The 22,290-nt window shown below is 47.2% G+C and overlaps 1 protein-coding gene across 5 annotated transcripts in view; it reads left to right on the top strand.

The window, feature by feature from the left end:
- The window catches only part of ARHGAP4 (Rho GTPase activating protein 4), a 593,975-nt gene that overhangs the window by 475,592 nt on the left and 96,093 nt on the right, over positions 1–22,290 (top strand). The window lies entirely within an intron of this gene.

Raw genomic sequence — 22,290 nt, 5'->3', positions numbered from 1 at the left:
TTCTAAGTGCGCCCAGGTATCCAAGGTAGCAGGCTCAGAAATTCCGAATCCACTATTTGAAAGGGCTCCACACACACTGCTCGAAGTGCATCTATTTTTCCTTATCCTTTTCACTTTCTCATGTGGCTCTATTAACTTTGCTTTTAAGGCCCTCACTATTGATGACGCCTGTATAACAGTGATTCTTGAACAAAAGGGGGCTCATTTTCGGGTCCCTCTGAATTCAGTAGACTTGCAGGTAGGTGGGTCCCCGCCACCGAATTTTGGTCATTTGCAAAACAGAGTGCAAAAGGGAAGGGCAAAAGGCAGCATACAGGCAGGTATGTTGCCCTCTGCCATGTACGCATGGCAGACAGCGTTTACAATGGATTCCTATGGAGTCTTCCGGCTTTTTGCCCTCCTTTGGGATTTCCAGCATTTCCTCCTGCATGAAAATGCACGCCGGTGCAGATGCTGGAGGATTTGCATGGCAGAGGGAAAGGGAGGCGGCAGAAACGCAAATTACGAACCCCCACTCCCAGACAGAAAAATTGATGAAAATGCGTCATGGCTTGAATGGAGAGCGTAAAAGCTTTACGCAAGGCTTTTGCGCCTTCCATTTACATTACAGTAGGCGTAAAATGCGTTCAAAGAGGTTTTATGGACGGCACAAATGTGATTCATTCAACTAATTGCAACAGTTTTTGCAGCCATCTTATCACAGGAGCAGGTAATAGAATGGGCACATGCCAATACACACACTGGTTGCTGACAAAGATATAAGTCGATAAAAATGGTGCCTTATAACCCGGATCCCATAACAAATGGGGGGGGTCCCACTGATGAAATCTGTGCACTGTGGCTAAAAAGGATTCTACCCGCAAAAGAGAGACAAAAGACTCCAAAATCTGGGTATAAAGGAGACCCCCCCTCATACTATTTGGACAGTGGAATCACCCAGGAGCTGTTTGATACCTGTTCTGCAGAAGGGCTGGTAGCCTGAGAATATTGTGAGATGGGATCCTGGGCTTGGTGCAGATCAGGGGTCGAAGTGTATTAAACTATGTTCCTCTCTGCCGTGTCGCCTCCCCCTACTCCTGTCCCATAGCCACTTCACTCAGTCACCCCTTTCCCTCAACACAAACCCAATACCTGGTTTGTGCCTTTCTTCCACTTCTTCCCCGTCACTGTGTTTAAGAACTGCACAACCGACACTGAAAGAAAATGACCACCATTACTGCCAGTCTTGGTTGCCCACAGCATGAAGCTATATGCACCATACACTTTCCAATCCCCCGCCATTCACGTTTCTTAAGGGACATACCTGTTGAATGAGATGGGGACGGCCTCCCGTCATGACGCAGTGCTACATCTCAGCGCACAGTTGAAGAAGAGCACATGGCCACCACTGGCATGGCAGTTGCACAGAGATCCAATAAAACCCACACAATCTATATATCTCTTACTGAGCGTGGACTATACATACTGCCATTGCAAGTTGGCCCTCACCTGCTGACATTGTCGCTGAGAGATAATAGCCATGCTCCTTGTCCACACTGCATCCTCGATACCACAAGGTTAGGATGGTGCGCACGCTCTACAACAGAGCAATACGCTGCATCCTCAAGTCAGAGGAGCGACTTGCAGAAGAGCACATGTGCTCCTCAATCCAAAGGCATAGTGGGGCGATTCCCCCACTCTAACTCCCCTTTCTCTAATCAGTTTAATAAAACCATCGGACCAAGGTCCACATCCATAATGTAATAATCCACACAGAGACAGTTGTATAGTTTGGAAACACAAAGATCACAGTTTATTGGAGCACAGAAAAATATTTGGGTGGTCCCAGCCACAAAGAAAAACAAGCTGATCATGCAAGGGGTGACCCGTGCCACTCTCAGTTTGCCATTTGCAAAGAAGCAGCCGTCCGTTTTTGGGTTCAGGACTGCCAGTCAGTCTTCCTCGGGACCACTGACCTCAGGTGACGTAGTCTCAGCTGTCCCTAGGGAGAGTCAGTGCCCGCTGACCGGCTTTTGCCCGACCAAGGTCATTCTGGAGCCGCTTGTGACCAAGACCACAGCGTCAAAGTTCTCCTCTCAGGCTAGGACTACCCAACCCCTCCGACCCCTCCGCCATGCTTTGCGGGTGGCCCCCCCCGCACACCCCAACCCCCACACTCGTAGGACATACTCACCACATGATCATCTGCCACCAGCTCTTTTCAATGCCACCTGAATGGCTGTGAGGAAGACATTTGTTCCCTTGACAGATAAATGCACCCCATCCTCTGCAAAATGGAATGGGAGTGAATTTAGGCAACACTGTCCTATAAATCCCAGGCCTTCCACCCTGGTGAATTTCTCTAAGGTTCTGTTCGGGCACCTCCTAGACTTTTCCATACCCTCCGGAGAGGAGGCTACACGCCAGAGCTGCCTGGATGTGATCTCGGACCCAAAAATGTCTGTGCCAGGCAACTCCTGCACCAGGATCCTTAATGCCACTTGCATCTGTGCCAGTAAGCGACCTCTGCCCAATGTGGTGAGGTCATTCCCTCCTAAATGTACGACCAAAAATCTTGGAGCCTCCCTCCATTGCAGCTGCCAATGCACCGCAGGCACCAAAGAGTGCCATCTCATTCCAGATGTGCCCAACCAGACCACCTTTCTCTCACAAAATCCTAAATTGGATCGTGCTCTCCACTGCCGCTGCTTCTTCTCCGCCTGCACTATAAATGAATGACCAATTATCCACATGGCGTCATCTGTTGGATACAAAAGAAAACTGGTCAAAACAAAGTCACAGCCCCGGTTTGCTTGATGCGCAGCCGGGTGGAAACCGTTCTGTCCATGCAAGCTGGTAATCGGCCCTAAAATCTTGCCGCTTCTGCCATGTGCAAGTCATCCGTGTCCCCTTGGGGCCTGACGTAAAGCAAGTAGCGGCCGGACTTCCATCTGCCAACCCTCAAAATGGCTGGCACAGACATCTCCTGCATGGAGGCCACTGTGGCCGCCCCAATTCTGAAACTGTGTGGGGACCAACACCTGTTGTGAATCCCCACTGCTCCCAAGGAGGCTGACAGTACTTTCGTGAACTGAAAAATTGTCAGTGGCGCTGCATCCTCATGTATTAGTAGAGGTTCCTCAACCTGGGGCCTGTTGGCCCAGAATAGTTTCAAGAGAAGGATAGGGCAGATCTCTCTGTGTGGAGATCCATACAATTTACCCATTTACCCTGCTGGTTGGTTTTACATTTCCTCAAAAGTATCTTTAATCCCTCATCCGAGCCTTTGGTGATAAAGGAGACGTCTCTGGCTGCGAGGACCCTACCTGACCTGTCGTTCTTGCCGGTGGAAACCAATTCACTAATCCTGAAGGCCCCAAAGAACACTAATGCAAATGCCACCTGAACTAATGACAACTCATAGGAATTATAGCATATTCCTCCTAAGGCTAGAAGCAATTTTTTAATAAGTCGAAATCAATGGGTTTGAAGGTGTCCTGTTTGGGGCCCTTTCTACAACCACAACCCTTCAAAGCTGCATGCACTAAAAAACCTTTTGTAGGGTCCCCCTACCCATGAATTTGCTGTAAAATGCTACAAATGCATGGTGGCTTGTCACCCTGCTCCTGCTCTTCCCCTCCTCATGTGCCCACACCACAAAGGCCGGCACCTGCTCCTCCAATGCCCCCTCAGCGAGGTTCAGCACCTGAGACACACTCAGAAACTTACCATAGCCTTGCTGGTACCTGGACCTCCCGCCTGGAGAGAGCGATTGCTCCCCAGGTCCCAAAATGTCCTGTCCACGACACCAGCTACCACCACTCGTTCTGGAACCGTGCCCATTCCTCCTTGGTTGCAGGAAGGGCCTGACGAAATTTGATCCACTGAAAACGAGAAAGATTGTCGGCAGCAATATTAACAACCCCTTGCACATGACGGGCCCTAAATTCAATATTACTGCACAGGCAACTTTCCACCAGTTTTCCCAACAGACTCGGCACGGCCGGGCAGGAGGCAGATTGTAAATTGATGGCCTGCACCACAGCTTTATTATCAGACCAGAAACTGACCTGCTTGTTTCCCAATTCTTTCGCCTATAACATGAGAGCCACCACAATGGGTAAAAATTCTAGTGCCATAATATTCCTGGTCCTGCCCTTCTTGTGCAATTGGAGCAGCCAATGCTGCTCACACCACTCCTGACCTAGAATGATCCTAAAGCATTTGCTCCCTGATGCATCCGAGTATACATGAAGCTCACCACTTCTCTCCCAAGGGGTTCTCCACAACTGTACCCCATTGAATTCCTTTAGAAAAGAAAACCACATTCTTAGGTCCTCTTCTTTTAAAGCGGAACTGAGCCAGATGTGGTGGTGCCTCTGCTTAACGCCTGCCGTTGCCCTAGCCAATGTGCGCGCAAAGACCCTGCCCTCCAGAGGTGACCTTTGAAGCTAGATTCAGTTTGCCTAACAGCTGCTGGATTTTTTCCAAAGTGGTCCTTCCCTTTGATAGGTTGTCCTCTACCTCATCAACTAGCCCTTGAATTCTTTCCCGGGGGAGCCTGCAAGTGCCCTCCCTTGTATCTATCTCTATACCTAGGAAAGTCGACACTTCTGTGGGGCCCTGCATTTTACCGCGTGCCAGGGAGATGCCCATCCTGACCATAAAACCTTCAAAGGATGAAAGTGCGTGGGCAGTCTGGTGACCCTTCCCTGTCCATGAACAGGAAGTCCTCTAGGTCATGGATGATCCCTCCCGCTGTTCCTCCCTGCACGCCCCCCATTCCAGAAAGGTGCTGAAAGCCTCAAATAGCGCGCATGACACCGAGCAATTTGTCCACATAGAACATGCCCTCCCACTGGAAACCTAACAGGTGGAAACTATCTGGGTGAACCGGCAGTAAGTGGAATGCAGACTCAATGCCTACTTTGGCAAGGAGCTCCCCCACCCTGCCCATGCCAGCAACTAGGACCATTGCTTGATGAAAGGATGTATAGTGCACCGAGCAGTTCCCTGGGTCAAGCCAGTCAGTCAGAGTCCCCTTCTGGGTAAGATAAATGATTAATCATTCTGAACTTTACCAGTTTTTTTTTTAGCACAATACCCAGTGGTGACACTATGAAATTGGACAGGGGTGGTAAGGAAAAGGCCCAGCCACCCTGCCCAACTCCATCTCTTTTTGCAGTTTCTCCTTCACCACCAAGGGCTGCTCGAGAGCAGAGGGTAGGTTCTTGGCCATGCAGGCAGTCAGGGGACACTCTTACAGAATCCAAAATCCTTCCCTAAACCCCCCAAATAGTAGGTCCCTCTCCCTCTCTTTCGGGTAATCATTCAAACATTCTTGCAACACATGCAGATCGACAGGCGAGGGACCTTTGTCCAGTGCAAGACTACTGGGCTTCCTTGCGCTTCCCTCTACCCCTGCCACCACCTTCTGGTTTGTAACATTTTGAGACGGGTTGTGTACCGCCACGTCTAGAACACTTGTGTGGGTGCTTGCATCTTGGTACCCAGCTGCAGGAACCCTTGTTAAAAGAACGGCAGGGATACCCCCTGCTTTGGACTCCTCTGCTCCTCTAGACCCCTGTCCTGTACCTGTGTTCCTGTGCCCTTGGTCTTGTACCCTCTGTGTTGAGGGGCCCTGGTGAAAGGGGCGCCTGTCAGCCTTGTGGTTGTGCTCACTCTTAACATTTCAGGGTTTGCGTGTAGTCTTTGGACCCTCACCCACAACCTGGCTCGCCCTTTCTCTACCGCCGCTGAAGGAAACCCATCCCTCCATGTCCTTTTGGTCACACATTATATTGGGGACCAAAGCCATCTTAGAACTAAAATCTTGGTCTTAATCAATCCAACTCGTAGAACCATACTTTTTCTGCTCGTTAACAATGATTTCCCTATACTTCCATAGGGCAGAGCCATGCTCGGGAAACATTTCCATCCATACTGTTCCAACAATGAAAATGCCTTATTGCATAAATATTTTCGTCGGGTTCATGCCTTTTCTGTCTCTTCTTATCCTCCTCCTTGCTAACCGTAATGTCTGGGCCTGCTCCGTCAACAGAAAGCAAGGAAAAAATATATATCCCACACTCCCCTGGCCACGGGCATTTGCACCACCCCCCTGAGCAACCTTAGCATCTCCTCCAAAGCCATAGAATTTTTTCGGTCCCCAACTGGTCACTGTTGGTGTTACGAGCATTGTACCTACAGTTGTTCCGAACGTCAGAGGAGGTGTCTGTGCCAAATTTGCCCCAACATTTGGCCCCAAACAGTCCCCCACCGCCAGACCTACCGCCAGCCGTCCTGCCACTGATGGTCCCGGCAGGTCCTGTGCCACATGTAACCGGGTGCTTCTTACCCCTGGGCTGACGCTTCCATTTGGTTTGCCTCTTTGGGAGCACATCACTTGGTGGCATTTTGTCCTTTATTTGGGGCAGTCATATTTGTGCCTGGATCACCAGGGGCAGAAACGGTGGCTCCTGATCATCCCGCAGAACCTTTTTTGCCCAATCCTTTCAAATACTGCACATCTTTTCCTGAAACTGCACCCATAGATCACCGTCATCGTCCTTCTCGAGATCGCTGGGACTGTTGGGCACAACCTCGACACTATGGAACATGTCCTGGGACCCTTCAACAGACATTGCATACCTGGAGTGATAGGGGCAAAACGTGAATTATTTATTTCTCTGTCTGCCAAACCATGAGCAGCACGCTCCTATTTGCTCCTCTGTCCTAGCTCATTACATTGATGCACTGTGCCTTACAGATCTTCAATTTCTTCTCACTTGGTGATCTACGGACCTCTAAATTGACCGGTACCTGCGTTATGTACAGAAAACCTATTGTTATTGCAGCTTGAAATGGAGACCAGCACACAGGAGTCCCTTCACCACCCGCGTCCCCCGGGAGATCAAAAATAAAAGCATACAAATATTCCAAATTCTAACCAATTAGCCTGTCCTATCCCTGATGGGTTTGGCCCACGCCGTGCAGGCGGCTGGCGAGTGCAGCAAGTGACTCTGCGACAGCGCCCGGTGCCAGTTATGCCTAAAGAAATTGCTGCAAACGAAACACATCTGATCTATATGAGCTTTCCCATTTGCACCATTTGCTCGGCGGGAATAGAATATACAAAAGCCTCGTATTAATGTCGTGCACATCTTTTTTAAATCATGACGTCCCAAAAACACCTATTGGCCCAGGCATTTCGCACGGACACTTCTCCGCCGTTGCATGAAAAATTGATGCAGCTATTCGCCCACCTCGCTGCACCTTTTGGAGCATGACCAAGTTCAAGGCTCCCTACTAACCCACAATAAAATAATTTGCAAACGGCGCCCACTTCCTTAACATGACCCTTTTTTTTAAACTGCAATTTCATTCTTTCCCATTGATGTATTCGAACCAGCTTCTTGAAGCGCTGGTTTGAAACCAGCGTTGCTCAGCATTGTCCTGCTTCAAAGGCGAGCGCGCTGGTAAGAGCTATCACCCTAGGCCCAACACACCAAGTAGGCCGCCTTAAAGCTGGTCATTTTTTCGCCGCCTTACCAAAGTTGCTACGCACGATTGAAATGCCCAATGCAGGATACCCACACATGTACGTCCTCTGAGCCAAAGCGACGATCCGGATATAACCGCCCAATGCCCTTTCTATGTAGTTGTCTTACCTGTCGAAACAAAACCATAAATCCATCCATCTATTGGTGCCCCTCTGCGTATCGGCCTCAGCCGGAATGCGGCCCCCCAGGTAACCCCTTTCCTTCTGGCAGTGGGGTGGGTGCGGGTGAATCGGGGACAACCCTAAATTGTGTTAAATCCCAAAAACACCTATTGGCCCAGCCATTTCGCACGGACACTTCTCCGCCGTTGCATGAAAAATTGATGCAGCTATTCGCCCACCTCGCTGCACCTTTTGGAGCATGACCAAGTTCAAGGCTCCCTACTAACCCACAATAAAATAATTTGCAAACGGCGCCCACTTCCTTAACATGACCCTTTTTTTTAAACTGCAATTTCATTCTTTCCCATTGATGTATTCGAACCAGCTTCTTGAAGCGCTGGTTTGAAACCAGCGTTGCTCAGCATTGTCCTGCTTCAAAGGCGAGCGCGCTGGTAAGAGCTATCACCCTAGGCCCAACACACCAAGTAGGCCGCCTTAAAGCTGGTCATTTTTTCGCCGCCTTACCAAAGTTGCTACGCACGATTGAAATGCCCAATGCAGGATACCCACACATGTACGTCCTCTGAGCCAAAGCGACGATCCGGATATAACCGCCCAATGCCCTTTCTATGTAGTTGTCTTACCTGTCGAAACAAAACCATAAATCCATCCATCTATTGGTGCCCCTCTGCGTATCGGCCTCAGCCGGAATGCGGCCCCCCAGGTAACCCCTTTCCTTCTGGCAGTGGGGTGGGTGCGGGTGAATCGGGGACAACCCTAAATTGTGTTAAATCCCAAAAACACCTATTGGCCCAGCCATTTCGCACGGACACTTCTCCGCCGTTGCATGAAAAATTGATGCAGCTATTCGCCCACCTCGCTGCACCTTTTGGAGCATGACCAAGTTCAAGGCTCCCTACTAACCCACAATAAAATAATTTGCAAACGGCGCCCACTTCCTTAACATGACCCTTTTTTTTAAACTGCAATTTCATTCTTTCCCATTGATGTATTCGAACCAGCTTCTTGAAGCGCTGGTTTGAAACCAGCGTTGCTCAGCATTGTCCTGCTTCAAAGGCGAGCGCGCTGGTAAGAGCTATCACCCTAGGCCCAACACACCAAGTAGGCCGCCTTAAAGCTGGTCATTTTTTCGCCGCCTTACCAAAGTTGCTACGCACGATTGAAATGCCCAATGCAGGATACCCACACATGTACGTCCTCTGAGCCAAAGCGACGATCCGGATATAACCGCCCAATGCCCTTTCTATGTAGTTGTCTTACCTGTCGAAACAAAACCATAAATCCATCCATCTATTGGTGCCCCTCTGCGTATCGGCCTCAGCCGGAATGCGGCCCCCCAGGTAACCCCTTTCCTTCTGGCAGTGGGGTGGGTGCGGGTGAATCGGGGACAACCCTAAATTGTGTTAAAAAAAATGCACCTCGGCAATTGCGACAAAGACAGACACAATGTGGGTGTTGCATGGCACCCCTCCTGGGAGCATGGTAGCTCCCAGGATGTTGTAATGGGTCACGTGGCAGCAGCCACCTGACCAACTTAATAAAAGATACGAGCCGCTTCCAGCTCGGGAGTCACTCCAACAAAGGACTCTGGTGTCGTTCTTTCTGCTGCACCATGCTGGTGCCACAGCGTGTGGTCTGGGCCGAGGGACGGGGCCCAGCACAAGGACGGTGCCCCTGCTGGGCAACTCCATCCCATGGGAAACGTACGGCCATGTGATCATGGTTGCCGGTGCGACCCCGGCCTGGGTGCCCCCAGCGCCGGGGCTGCAGTGTGCCTGGTGACCTCGGCCACGTGGTCCGCTCCAGTGATCTGGAGCGAGTGGGGTGACCCCCACTCCATTGTTTGAGGCGTGATCGCCAGCCCGCAGGATGAGGTCGGGTGCTCCCTACATGCAGATGGAGCCTGTCCGGTGGTCCAGGGCAGGCCCCCAAAGTGGGGATGATCGTGGGGCAGTGGCCGTTAGATCGAACAAAATAGCGGGGATGGCATTGGAAAAACACATTAATTTCCGCTCCGAAATGCGTCTCGTCAGGCCTCAGTAAAATTAAAACTGCTGCGGTTGATCTTGGTGTGGCAGCCGTCAGTTCAACCTGTCACATACTGTGAGAACTGGATAACCCTGGATGGATGGTAAACAGTTGTGTTTATATGTCACAATGTGACCCTCAGCCACAACAAAACCAAACCTGAGGTGGATCACAGCGAGGCAGCCACCCGATTCCCTTAAATGATCTATTGTACAATGTAATCCGTTCTTCTTCAGCAAAAACTAAAACGGTGGGGTGAATCGCGGCGTGGCCGATTTCCGCATACAATGTAAATCGTTCATGCTCATTGCAAACCAAAACATTGGGGTGAGATCGTGGTGCAGCGGCTGTCCGAATAACCCATCAGATACCACAATTTTTTTATGATTTCATTATTATTGAAAATGTGGCGCAGCGGCCGTGTCCACGTAGTTGGTCGCATAATATGGCGGTGTGGCAGCCTTACAATCAACACACCCTGAAACTACATTCTAGTACATAAGCCACGCATCAGCAAATCCACTGCAGCGGCCGCAGATCCCATTATACTGACAATTGCATATGAACGCATCCTATGCGTGAAACCAGCGGCCCTTGCCCTGCTGCGCAAGACCCACAAACCCTCTGCAGCACTGTTCCCTAGGGAGCACATAGGCAATGCAAAAGCAATTTGCTCCACTCTGCCCAGCAGCAAACGCCATCAGCGTGCCGCCAAAATATCTCAAGCTCCGAACGGGAGAAACTGAATATTTGACCCGGTCGTCGCTGGACCGCAGTCCGATCACATATTTATCTCGCCACTGCAAATTGTACTACCTTGACACTACAGTGAGGGACCGGACTGAAATTCAGGAACTTCTTCCTCTACACAGGACGACTCCTTATGGCAACACAAGACAACTCTTCACTTCGAGCAGCGTGGGCTGCAGGAAACGAGTGGACAACCCTGAGCAGGCCCCCACCTTATGAGCATTCCCCAAGGCCCGAGACCGGATGTGTCGGTCCTGGGGACGGCCACTTCCTCCTACGGGGGGAGGAGAATGCAAGGTGATGGGTGACCTGGGGGGTGGGTGGTGTACAGAGGGGATGTCCGCTATGTAGGCTGTCCCTCTAGCGTCCCCTCCAGGGACCGGCCAGCCTCTTACCCTCATCTTCCAGATAATACACTTTTGGAGCAGATGTGCTTTGACTAGGAGGTTAGTGCCCCACGGTTGCAGCTCCGGTCGCTATACATATGCGCCCCACGGTGCCTGTTATTGGCACTGCAGCTGTAACACCAGACATTTAACAAGTAAAACATATAAAAATAAATAGGAAGAGAAGCCGAAAAAAGTCTCCAGTAGGAGTGTTCCCACTCTCCCTACCCCCGCTCATTCCCTGGTGTTTTATTATCAGTATAAGACCCATGAGAGGAAGCAGTGAGGCATGAGTGATGAAGGGCAGGGTTGAGACAAAACCATATTAGGTCCCAGGAGGCCTGCAGCTGTGTTGGCAGCATTGGCAGAATTTGATGTCATGGGTGTCCCGTCGAGCCAAGGTCCCTGCTGGTCCATATGGTTTGAATAGTTTTAGAAATGTACTTCACTGCTGCGTGGGAGGCTGATGAGGTGGAGTGATCTTCTCTGCTCTACATGACCAGCCCTGAAGTCTTAACTGCCCATCTCCTGGTTTATCCCAGAGACTCTGGGTTTTTACGCTCTTCCCCAGTTCTCTGGGGAAGAGCGCAGAGTCCCCGGAATCTCCGGCCCTTCAATAACTTTGCACACACCTTGATGTGATTGACTACTATCGGTCTGTTTGTAGCCCATCACATCGAGGTATGGGCAGATGAGTGTTAATATCGCTCAGATTGGCGTCATTTGACGTTGATTTTTGTTAAAAAGAAACTGTGGGCAGTGCAGGTGGGCGAAGTATCAGGGGAAAAGGGGGCGGGACATCCAATGATGTCATCCTCCGGGTTTTTCTTTAGCAAATGTAGGCAGGAAATACATAGGATTGACGGATGCCTCTTATCAAGCTGAAAAGACAGTCCTGACAAACTATTTCAGTTCCATGAACAACGCTGATTATGAAAGACTCCTGCTACGAGATGCCAAACAGAAGGAAGATGGCACTTTTGATTCTTTTCACGCCCGTCTGAGACGAGTAGCATTCATCTGCACCCTATTAAATGAAGAAGACTTAGTGAGAGCACAGGTGATTCAAGGCTGTATCTCTGTCAAGCTGCAGAAGCAAATAATATGCATGCCTGGCAGCTCCCTGACAAAGATCCATGAATTGGGTCAATCCCATGAGTTGGCTAGAGAGAGAGCCACAGACATGGACAAACTACTTTGATCCAGAGGCTGGAGGAGGTCAGTGCGATTTCTAAGGCCAAGCTAAAAAAGACTAAGCAGTAGATGCACACAACACACGCTGGGGGCTGTACTTACTGTGGGGAACTCTTCCATACACCAGCTCCTGCCAAGCCAAGTCTGAACTGTGGTTGCTGTGGCAGGCCTTATCCCTTTGCGAGAGTATCTAGGGCCCTAGTCACACAACAGAGGTCACATGGTAGAGCCAACACCTCCAGGGCCCAAGCAAAAGTGGCTGAAGTTGAATCAACCAGAGAAAATCAGGCAGACATATAACTGGAAGAAGCAGTCTTCTTTATATCGGCCATCTTTGGTGCAGGACGCAAAAGGAATAGACAACGCTGCTGTGCTTGATGAATATTGGTGAATAGTGAGGGAAGGAAATCCCAGTTTCAATTGACGCAGGGGTCTCTGTCAATGTAATGGTGCATTTTCATTTTTGCTCCCTGCAAACCAGGTGTCGCTGACCCCCTTTTGAAAGCCAGGATCTATACCATCAGTGGTGCCAAGCCATTCCTATTGAGGGTCCATTTGTGGCCAAGATGAGACTGGGGCTGGACTGTGTCACAACTAGGTTTTATGTTACCAAGATCAGTGAGTGTTTGGTGTGAGACCCCTATGTAGTAAACCTAGTCTTCAGGGTCTACTCCGAAGATGTGGCTATGCCTATTGAATGCCATGCTCCCTTATTCAATGGAGTGGGGGGCTTAAAAGGAAAGCCTGTCAGGTTGCTAATTGAAGAACCAACACACACACTTGCACTAAAGCGCTGTTCCACTTATGGGAGAAGATGAAACAAGAACTGGACAAGTTAGTGGAGGAAGACCTCATTAAGAGAGAAACTGCCCCCACACCATGGGTCACTCCCATCGTGACAGCCACCAAGCCAAAGCAGCCAGACTTGGTAAAGATGTGTTTGAACAGTGTGCAGGAGGAGCCAAGTACCCCCACCTCAACCGTTTCGCCCATATTACCTATATGTTGGGAGTCAGAGTGTGAAAACCATGCAGTACCTTTTAAAAATACTGATACCTAAGAGAATCCTGGAAGCAAGATTCCCATTGAGAAAACCGTACCTACATACAAGGAAATATGATGGTCGTTTAAACGAGATTCCTGAAGAAGCAGTGCAAATAAACTGCAAGAATGAATGGTGACATCACACAGAGCTGAAAAGACGTATAGAGAAGATGCAGACATAAGAGAATGAAGATATTCTATAAGGCATCAGGAAAGTATCAAAGATAAGTGACATCTTGGGATCAAGGTGAAGAAACTTATGCTACAGAACTGATGAAGATATCAAGCCATTTTACACATGTACATATGCAAAAGAAACGCAAGTAGACTTAAAGGCATGGTCTAGTAAAAAATGTTATTTAAAAAATAGATAGGAAACATAAAAAAAAATACTAGCATTCTCTTTTTTAAAACTTCCTATGTAAAATTTTGAGCTATTCAAGCTCAAAATTCGCAAAAGCAAGCACATGGGCGCATCCATTTTGTGAAATGGATGCCCTCCTGTGCTGGCTTTTGCTTTTGCGGCACTAATGAAGGAAAAGCCAGCCAGCTGTAGTAAATAAAAGCTACCGCTGGGTGGCTTTCCCTTCATTAGTGCTGTACGCGGAGGACGGGGATCGGAGACCAGAGCAGGAAAGCTGCAGCTGAATCTCGGTAAGTGCTATTTATTTTTTTTAAAAAAATAAGTACTAGCTGGAGGAGCCCGGAAAACTTAGAAATAAAACCGCAGCTTTAAAAACATTGTATTTATGTTTGCGGTCGCTTTTGAAGCGACCGCAAACATAAATACAACGTTATTGTGTTGGAAAACGCGGTTTTTCTAAGAAAAACCGCAGCGTTTTCCAACACAATCGCGTTGTGTTTCTGCCTGAATCTGCTTTCCCATTTGGGGCTCTCGTATGGGAAAGCAGATTCAAGCAGAAACAACGCAGCATTGCGGAAAACAACCGCGTTGTTTCTGCCTGAATTTGCTTTCCCATTTGGGGCTCTCGGGCTCCCCGTGGGGAGCCCGAGAGCCCCAAATGGGAAAGCAGATTCAGGCAGAAACAACGCAGCATTGCGGAAAACAACCGCATTGTTTCTGCCTGAATCTTCTTTCCCATTTGGGGCTCTCGGGCTCCCCGCGGGGAGCCCGAGAGCCCCAAATGGGAAAGCAGATTCAGGCAGAAACAACGCAGCATTTAGCATTTCTCCGCGGGGAGCCCGAGAGCCCCAAATGGGAAAGAAGATTCAGGCAGAAACAACGCGGTTGTTTTCCGCAATGCTGCGTTGTTTCTGCCTGAATCTGCTTTCCCATTTGGGGCTCTCGGGCTCCCCACGGGGAGCCCGAGAGCCCCAAATGGGAAAGCAAATTCAGGCAGAAACAACGCGGTTGTTTTCCGCAATGCTGCGTTGTTTCTGCTTGAATCTGCTTTCCTATACGAGAGCCCCAAATGGGAAAGCAGATTCAGGCAGAAACAACGCAGCATTTAGCATTTCTCAGTTGGGGCTCTGCGAGAGACCCAAATGGGAAATCAGCTGTAGGCAGAAACACTACGCGGCATGTAAACACAACCGCGTTGTGTTTCTGCCTGCTGTGGCTTTCACTTTGGGTCTCCGGTGCTCACCGGAGACCCAAAGTGATAGCCACAGCAGGCAGAAACACAACGCGGTTGTGTTGGAAAACGCTGCGGTTTTTCTTTCTGAGTTTCTCAGGCTCCTCCGAGCCGGAGGAGCCTGAGAAACTTGGAAAGAAAAAACACAGTGTTTTCCAACACAATAACGTTGTATTTATGTTTGCGGTCGCTTCAAAAGCGACCGCAAACATAAATACAACGTTTTTAAAGCTGCGGTTTTATTTCTAAGTTTTCCGGGCTCCTCCAGCCCGGAAAACTTAGAAAAAAAAACCCAGCTAGTGCTTATTTTTTTTTTAAATAAATAGCACTAACCGAGATTCAGCTGCAGCTTTCCTGCTCTGGTCTCCGGTCCCTGTCCTCCGCGTACAGCACTAATGAAGGGAAAGCCACCCAGCGGTAGCTTTTGTTTACTACAGCTGGCTGGCTTTTCCTTCATTAGTGCCGCAAAAGCAAAAGCCAGCACAGAAGGGCATCCATTTCACAAAATGGATGCGCCCATGTGCTTGCTTTTGCGAATTTTGAGCTTGAATAGCTCAAAATTTTACATAGGAAGTTTTAAAAAAGAGAATGCTAGTATTTTTTTATGTTGCCTATCTATTTTTTAAATAAAACTTTTTACTAGACCATGCCTTTAATCATGAGGCTAGCTTTATAGTGAATAGATTGCAGCAAGTGCCAATATATACATATATGTAGATGATTAAGTAAAGGACAGATGTTTCCACTACGTATTATAGCAGTGCTGGACCTTAGCAAGAAGGTCTCATTTCTAGTGTGTCGCAGTTAAAAAGCACCTTGAATTACAAAATGAACCTCAGAAAGCAAAGATGGATGAGCCAAAGAAGCCAAGGTCTTATCAGACTGGAGCAAACTGACATTGGATACAAATTGTGTGAAATAACAAAACTCCTTTTCAGAAGGCATGAACAGAACAAAAAAGACATCAGAGGTTCATTAAAAAATTGTATTTTAAAGACACTAGAAGCTCGATTCAATGGTCTCCAACAGAAGTTTCTGCGGTTTGTGACGCAGGGCCAGCACTACCAGTACACGCTCCTGCCTTTCGGCTTGAAGGCGGCCCCCAGAGTGTTCATGAAAGGCCTGGCACCAGTGGCGCCCCATCTGCGTCTACAGGGCATACACGTATACCAATACCTGGACGACTGGCTGATATGCGCCCGCTTGTGGGATCTGGCTGACGGACACTCAGAGACGACCGTCTGGCTATGGACGGATCTGAGTTTCTCCACCAACTATCCGAGGTCCTGCTTAACGCCATTGCAGAACGTGCTGTTTCTAACCATTTAATCATAACTTTGATCTGAGGATAGCTAATGCCAAAAGAGAGAAAAATATGCTCATCAGAAATCTTCATAAAAAGGTATTAGATCTTGAATGAATAAGCAGCTGCCAAGAAACGAATTTCCCAATATAATAGGAATCTCGCAAAAAGAATTAAACAGGACTTGATACTGAAAGACAGTCAAGAAATGGTAAAATATTTAATTAATCATAATACATCTCAGTTTTGGAGACTGATCAATTCGGTTATCAATTGGAAAGTTTCGGAAGACTTTAGTTCTATTAGAGAACAGGCTTAGACAGATTATTATGCAGAAACCTATGCTCATTTGGACACTCTTACCTCAGTACAACTTTCTAGTGATATCTCACCTCTTGAGGCTATAACCCTAATTCATGGAATTATTTGCATGTAAAACAGGGATTTGCAGGCAGAATGACACGCAGGTCCCCTTTTTACACGCGAATAATTCCATAAATCGGGGCCTAAATATGCAAGGTTCTTTCTAAAACTAAACCATCTAGGGCTCCAGGCCCCGACAATCTAGCTCTGATTACCTTAAAACAAGATCCAGTTCATTGGTCTAACATTTTGTTTGACTTGTTAGATGAAATTCTTCATGCGGATGAAGTTAAGGAAGAGGAACTGGGCCAGAGAAAATCCACTGCACTCTGAAACGGAAGAGTCCAGAAATGTGACACATCTTTCAGTGTATTAAAAGATGTTGCAACAGGGATTGAGAAGCAGATATCACATGATTTCCACAGCTCTATCTCGCTCGTAACAGCCGTTTCATGGGGGTTTTAAGCCCCAGAGACATCACAGACAAAAGATACATTCTAAACATTCAGATGAGCGGGACTGGATTGACATTCATTCTATAGGAGATAGATGATCTAATTGGTCCGGCCATTAGCAGTGAACGGAGGATAGCACAGGAGCAATGTGCTGGTTTTGGAAACAAGACTATGCAGAGCAAGAGAGGTTTGAATCCCGGATCTGTGCTTAGACACCAAACTCTGGTATTATGCGTGTTATAAAAACCAATTAAATAAAATAAATATCGGATAAACTCAGCTTGGGACCACCTACAAAATGGTGCAACTACAAGCATGTCAGGCTGGCACATTTCTATTGGCTTTTGCAACAAAGTGTGAATTAGCATGGACAGTGGGTAAGGATTGGCTATTGCAGGCCTTTCAGCCTGGGAAAGCAACAAGCATATGAGCACAATGGGGCGTGAGGAGAAGGATCCAAGAGGGCTGCCTTTTCCCAATAAGATTACCACTCTCTCACTCTGGCATTCTAGCTTCCAACGTCATGCTGTATTACTTTTGTATCTTCTGTCTTCAGTTTGGTGGGAACAATGGGCTCTGCCTGGCTTGAATAAATGGGCTTTGTTTCCCAGGTTCAGATCACGTATGCAGGGACAATAAACTTAATTTTCCTGCTTGCATTTAAGGGTATTTTCAGCTTTTACTCTTGCAGGTGTCCTATTTCTTCTGTGAACTTGAAACCTTCCCTTTGTGTCCTTGGCAAGGCTGTGCATGATAGCTGTACTGACAGCATGGTCTGCCTTTCTTGGGGGAAATCAGTATGTCAGGCCTCTCCCTCTGTTCTTGAGCCTCTCCAATGTATTCCATTCATTTCAATGCAGCCGTGGCTTCCATCTTTATTTAAATGGTGGTTCATGTTAGTTGCGTTTAAGCGTCCGTAAGCAGTTCACGTGTATTCTTGTACAGCAAAGGTGTGTCCTCTAGCTAAGTGAGCCATAAGCATGTTCTTTGTGACGAAGAGAAATGTGGCCTACGGGCCAGATTCATGGAGTCATTTGCATGCAAAGTAGGATACTTGCGTGCCATTCTGCGTCCAAATCCCCATTTGTCAATTCATGAAATCTAATGCGCTGTATCTTTCTAGGACTTGCGCGGAGTTTGCGCAGGCTCAGCACGTGTCTGCGCGCCGTTGAGGGCCTTGCGCGAGACTATACGCAGAGAGTGGGCGTGGCTTGTGCAGAGGGCTGGGAAGAGGGTGGAACACCAAAAATGGGGAAGAGCTTGCTCAGAAATGGGCGTTCCGAGGGACGGCCTGCAGGCAGTCCCTCACATGCCCACAATTGTGCAGCACTAGATGCATTCATGTATTAGATTGTGCAACCTCTCGGCTGGGAAATGGTCACGCAAGTCCTACATACTATCCGCCACCTGAAGGCATGCGTAAGTACACTTGCGCGTAGGATTCGCAGTGCGGAGTTGGGGTTGCGGGTCGGATTTTGGGGTGCGTCTACTCAACCAGGGCTCCGATCTAACTTAGGGGTACGAGTATGCAGTAGCGGGGTGCAGCAACAGTTTACGGGGGTTTTCATGCAGGTTTCCCAAGTAATTGCAGAGTTACGATTTTTTTATACGCATGCTGTCGGGTTGCCGTATACAGTTATGGGGGATCCCGTGCACGGTCCCCGAGATGCAGGCCTGCTTGCGGGAGACCCTGCACACTGTCTGAAGGGGGAGCATGCAAAGGTAGCTGTTCTGGCTGTTTATGCTTTGCATGTGGTCGTGTCGGGGGGTGTTCTGGCCGTGACTTGCGAGAACTGGTACTTTGCGCAATAAATTCCATGAATACCCATGGCACAGATTTTCTATTCTCCGCGCAGGCCCACACAGTGTCCTTATCGGGGTGTGGCCCTTGCAGGATTTCTGCGCACATTTCCATGAATCGGGCCCTAAGTGTCTGTGTAACTTCATGCAGGAATGTGTTTGCTTCATGTCTAACGCATCTATGTGTGTGTGTTTGTGTGTGTTCAGCCATGTCGCCTATTCATGATTACTTCGGTGATGTCATCTGGTTGTGGTCTGTAGGGCTGCTTCAGTGAGTGGCGTCTGTCCCCTTGGTGGTATACTGTGGAGGGGTTAGACACCCCCAATGCCCGCTTTGTTTCCTCCCTCCTCGAAGATATCTTCTATATTCCCCATATTTACAAAAGAGGACCGATCGCAACTGGTGAACTATAGACCGATCACCCTACTGGACGTGACAAGCAAGATCTTTGCGGCATTGCTATTACCGGAATTGCATTCATGGGTAGATCAACTGAACATCTTAAGCGTTTTCCAGATGGGATTTCGCAAACGATCAGGTTGCTCTCTTAATGGTACGGTCCTATCCCATATTAGAACAGCTGTCCAAAAGGGCACTATCGGGACAGTTTATCTAGCCTCAATGGACATGTCATGCGCTTTTGATAGGGTCAATAGGCAAATACTATGGTCGAAGTTATTACCTTGGGGCGTTACTGTTCCCTTAGTGAAGGCAATTTAATTATTTTATTCTAACACATGTAAGGATCGAGAATAACCAGGGATGGTGCCTTGTCTAGACCTGTTCAAACATTTATAGGACTTAAGCAGGGGTGCATATTAGCCCCCCTGTTTTTTAATATTTACATCTTGGATAATAATAGATTATTGGTTTCTCATAACTCATTTCTGGTAAGGCTTGTCCCATTGCCACTAAGTTGGCTTGCATCCTCCGACGCCGTGATATTTTTTGATGAAATGCCCATAGGTCTACAAAAGGAAATTAACCTCCGTTCGTCACTTCACACAGAATAACAATCTTCTGGTGAATGGAAGCAAGTCAAAAATGTTTATATTTTCCAAGAAGCATAAACCTAAAACAATACTTTGGTCCGTGGGAAATGCCTTTCTGGAACAAACTCATCAATAAGATACTTGGGCTTTAATGATTCTCAACTAGCTGCTGGAGATCCTTTGAGATCCAAGGCTCTCCCATTGATTGTGCAATTAAAGAGGATTCGCCCAACATTGTGGAAATTCTCACTTATCCCTTTTCATAATTTGTGTACATCTAAAATTGTACCGGTCATCACTTATAACTTGGAGATCATGTTAATGGACCTGGGAATATACTTACATTCTGTAAAGGCAACAATCTAGAAGCAAGGTCTGGGTCTTCCATTATCAATACCTGGATGCGTTATCAGAAATGAGTTTGGTCTGACATCATTGGCCAAAGTTGTACTTTGGCCCAAAATGAGCTTGTTTCGGAATATTTTAATTCCACCAGCTAATTCCTTTTTTTGAGAGCTTCTGTTCTATGTTGAGATAATGTATATTTCATTAGCACCCTGGTAGGTGCCATCCACCAACAAGAATGCTTGGAACGCGGGCTGTATTCACCAAGGAAAGCCTGCGTTCCAAGCATTCTCATTGGTGTTGGGCGCTTCCCTTCCCCGCTCCGCCTTCACCATTTAGCACCTGTGTAATTTTCCTACACGGGTGCTAATGGTGTCCTTTTTCCAAAAGGAAAATACAAATAAAGCGTACATGTGTGGTGCGTCACGGCTGCTCTTCGGGAAGTCCGTTGTCCATGTTGATGTCACCGTCACTGCCAGAGCTGATCTGCAACATAAAAGTAAGTTTACTTTTTTCTTTTTTTTTTTAAACACCATTAGCACCCGTGTAAGGAAACTACACGGGTGCTAATGGCGATATTAAACTTGGCGGTGGGCCCGCCAACCTCGGTTATTGTCACTTCAATAAGTTTAATACGTAAATGGTCTCAATTTTTGAAACAATAGGGTTAGTTCAAACAAGTTTGATTGATCCACTAAATGTGAAAAAGAAGCTTTTCGAACTAGACTGGTCCGAAATGGTGGATCAATTGAGCGCATATATTCACTATCACTATATGGAATATTCCTGCTTTCCTAGAAAAAAAACAATGCTGTATAACTCTTTTTTCCGTCTAGTAGAGCACAGGATACTTTTTGAAGGTTTACATTCAATCAACTTCCAACTTTGGAGAAGGTTGGTCCTAGACTTAACATCTCTAAGGAAGGAAGAAGTTGTAGATTGTGTAAGAAATTGGATTGCGAAGAAACACTAAAACATTCAATTCTTTCATGTAACGTAATAGTTTCTATAAATAGTCTCTATAAAGCACGAGCACTTTAAGACTTTGCAGGATTACCACTTGGTTGATTTTTATGAGATTGTATGGTCCAGCTTGATGATAGGGAATGGTGTCACAATTGTTGGTTTTTATTACATGTATTTGGCTTGTTAAAAAGTTAAATTTAATTACCAATCAGATGATTTTAAGTGTACTATGAAAGATGCTTTTATTGTCAGTTTTAAACTTTAAGGTAATAATGATATTTGCCATTATTAATAAACTGTGGTATTTTATGTTGTGTTATCTGTTTCATTCTATTAATTACTATATAGTGAAAAGGTTTATATATATTAAAACCACATCACTAATAATTTCTTATTAGTGGAACTTAATACATTTTTCTGACTGAAAAGTCAAGACCTCTGGATACTTTCTCAAGATTTATAGCTATATTCTACCTCTAAAATCGTTGTTTCAGGTGTTTTTCACCTTTACTTAATTTAGGGCCTGGTTCACAGAAGACTTTCAAAATGGCGCAATCCCATTGGAAAACACTCTGTGAATCAGGCCTTTAATGTCTTGTATCGGCACCCAATCTTTAAAAACAAACGTTTGTGGTGGTAAAGCAATTACTATTTCTCTCCACAAGCTTATTTCCCATCTATTCCTGAATATCTCTCTGATATTTGACAAATACCACTCTTTTCAGTGGAACACATCTTGGAATGATGAGCATGCTGTGTGCCTTGTTGTCTTCTAGATGCCTGTGCCATAGAAGAGTCTGACATTTTCTAAGGGTCATGACAGAAGGCTAAAGAACAGAGAAGATATAAGGTTGAGTGTGAAACTAAAAACAGCCTCCGAAACTCAATTTGTAGCCTTCCCTTCAGGGACATCGCCAGTAAGACCCAGGAGTGGGGACTCTCATTCCTTTAGGGTCTTTTTGCCCAGTTCTGACACCTTTGTGGGCAGCATCACAGCAAGCAACACTCAATGTCAAGTCTCTTTCTGGTAGGTGTCGTTGAGAAAGAGGCAGAAGGACAGCAAAAAGCCCAGATTAGGAGTATGAAGTAATAACTTCGGGTGACAACACAACAGGTGAAACAATAAGGCAGAGGTCTTCAAACTGTGGGGGCGCGCTCACCCCAGGGGGGCGTGGCTGCAATCCCTGGGAGGGTGCGAGTCCCCAGCCTGAATTTTTTGTTTAAATGGATGAAATGGCCAGGGGCGGCTCACAGGGTCGGACTGAAGCATAAAACTATCTCGGGCGCCAATGAAAAAGTGACCCACAGTTGCAAATGGCAATTCATTCCTTTAATGCAGACTGAATAGTACCCAAGGGGGGGTTTTGTTAAAATGTAAGCAAATTGTGATAATTAAGGAATATTT

Source organism: Ambystoma mexicanum, chromosome 2p (assembly GCF_040938575.1).
Source record: "Ambystoma mexicanum isolate Mex_15411 chromosome 2p, UKY_AmexF1_1, whole genome shotgun sequence".
In the NCBI taxonomy this organism is placed as follows: Eukaryota; Metazoa; Chordata; class Amphibia; order Caudata; family Ambystomatidae; genus Ambystoma; species Ambystoma mexicanum.
This window is presented reverse-complemented; position numbering and strand designations above follow the sequence as displayed.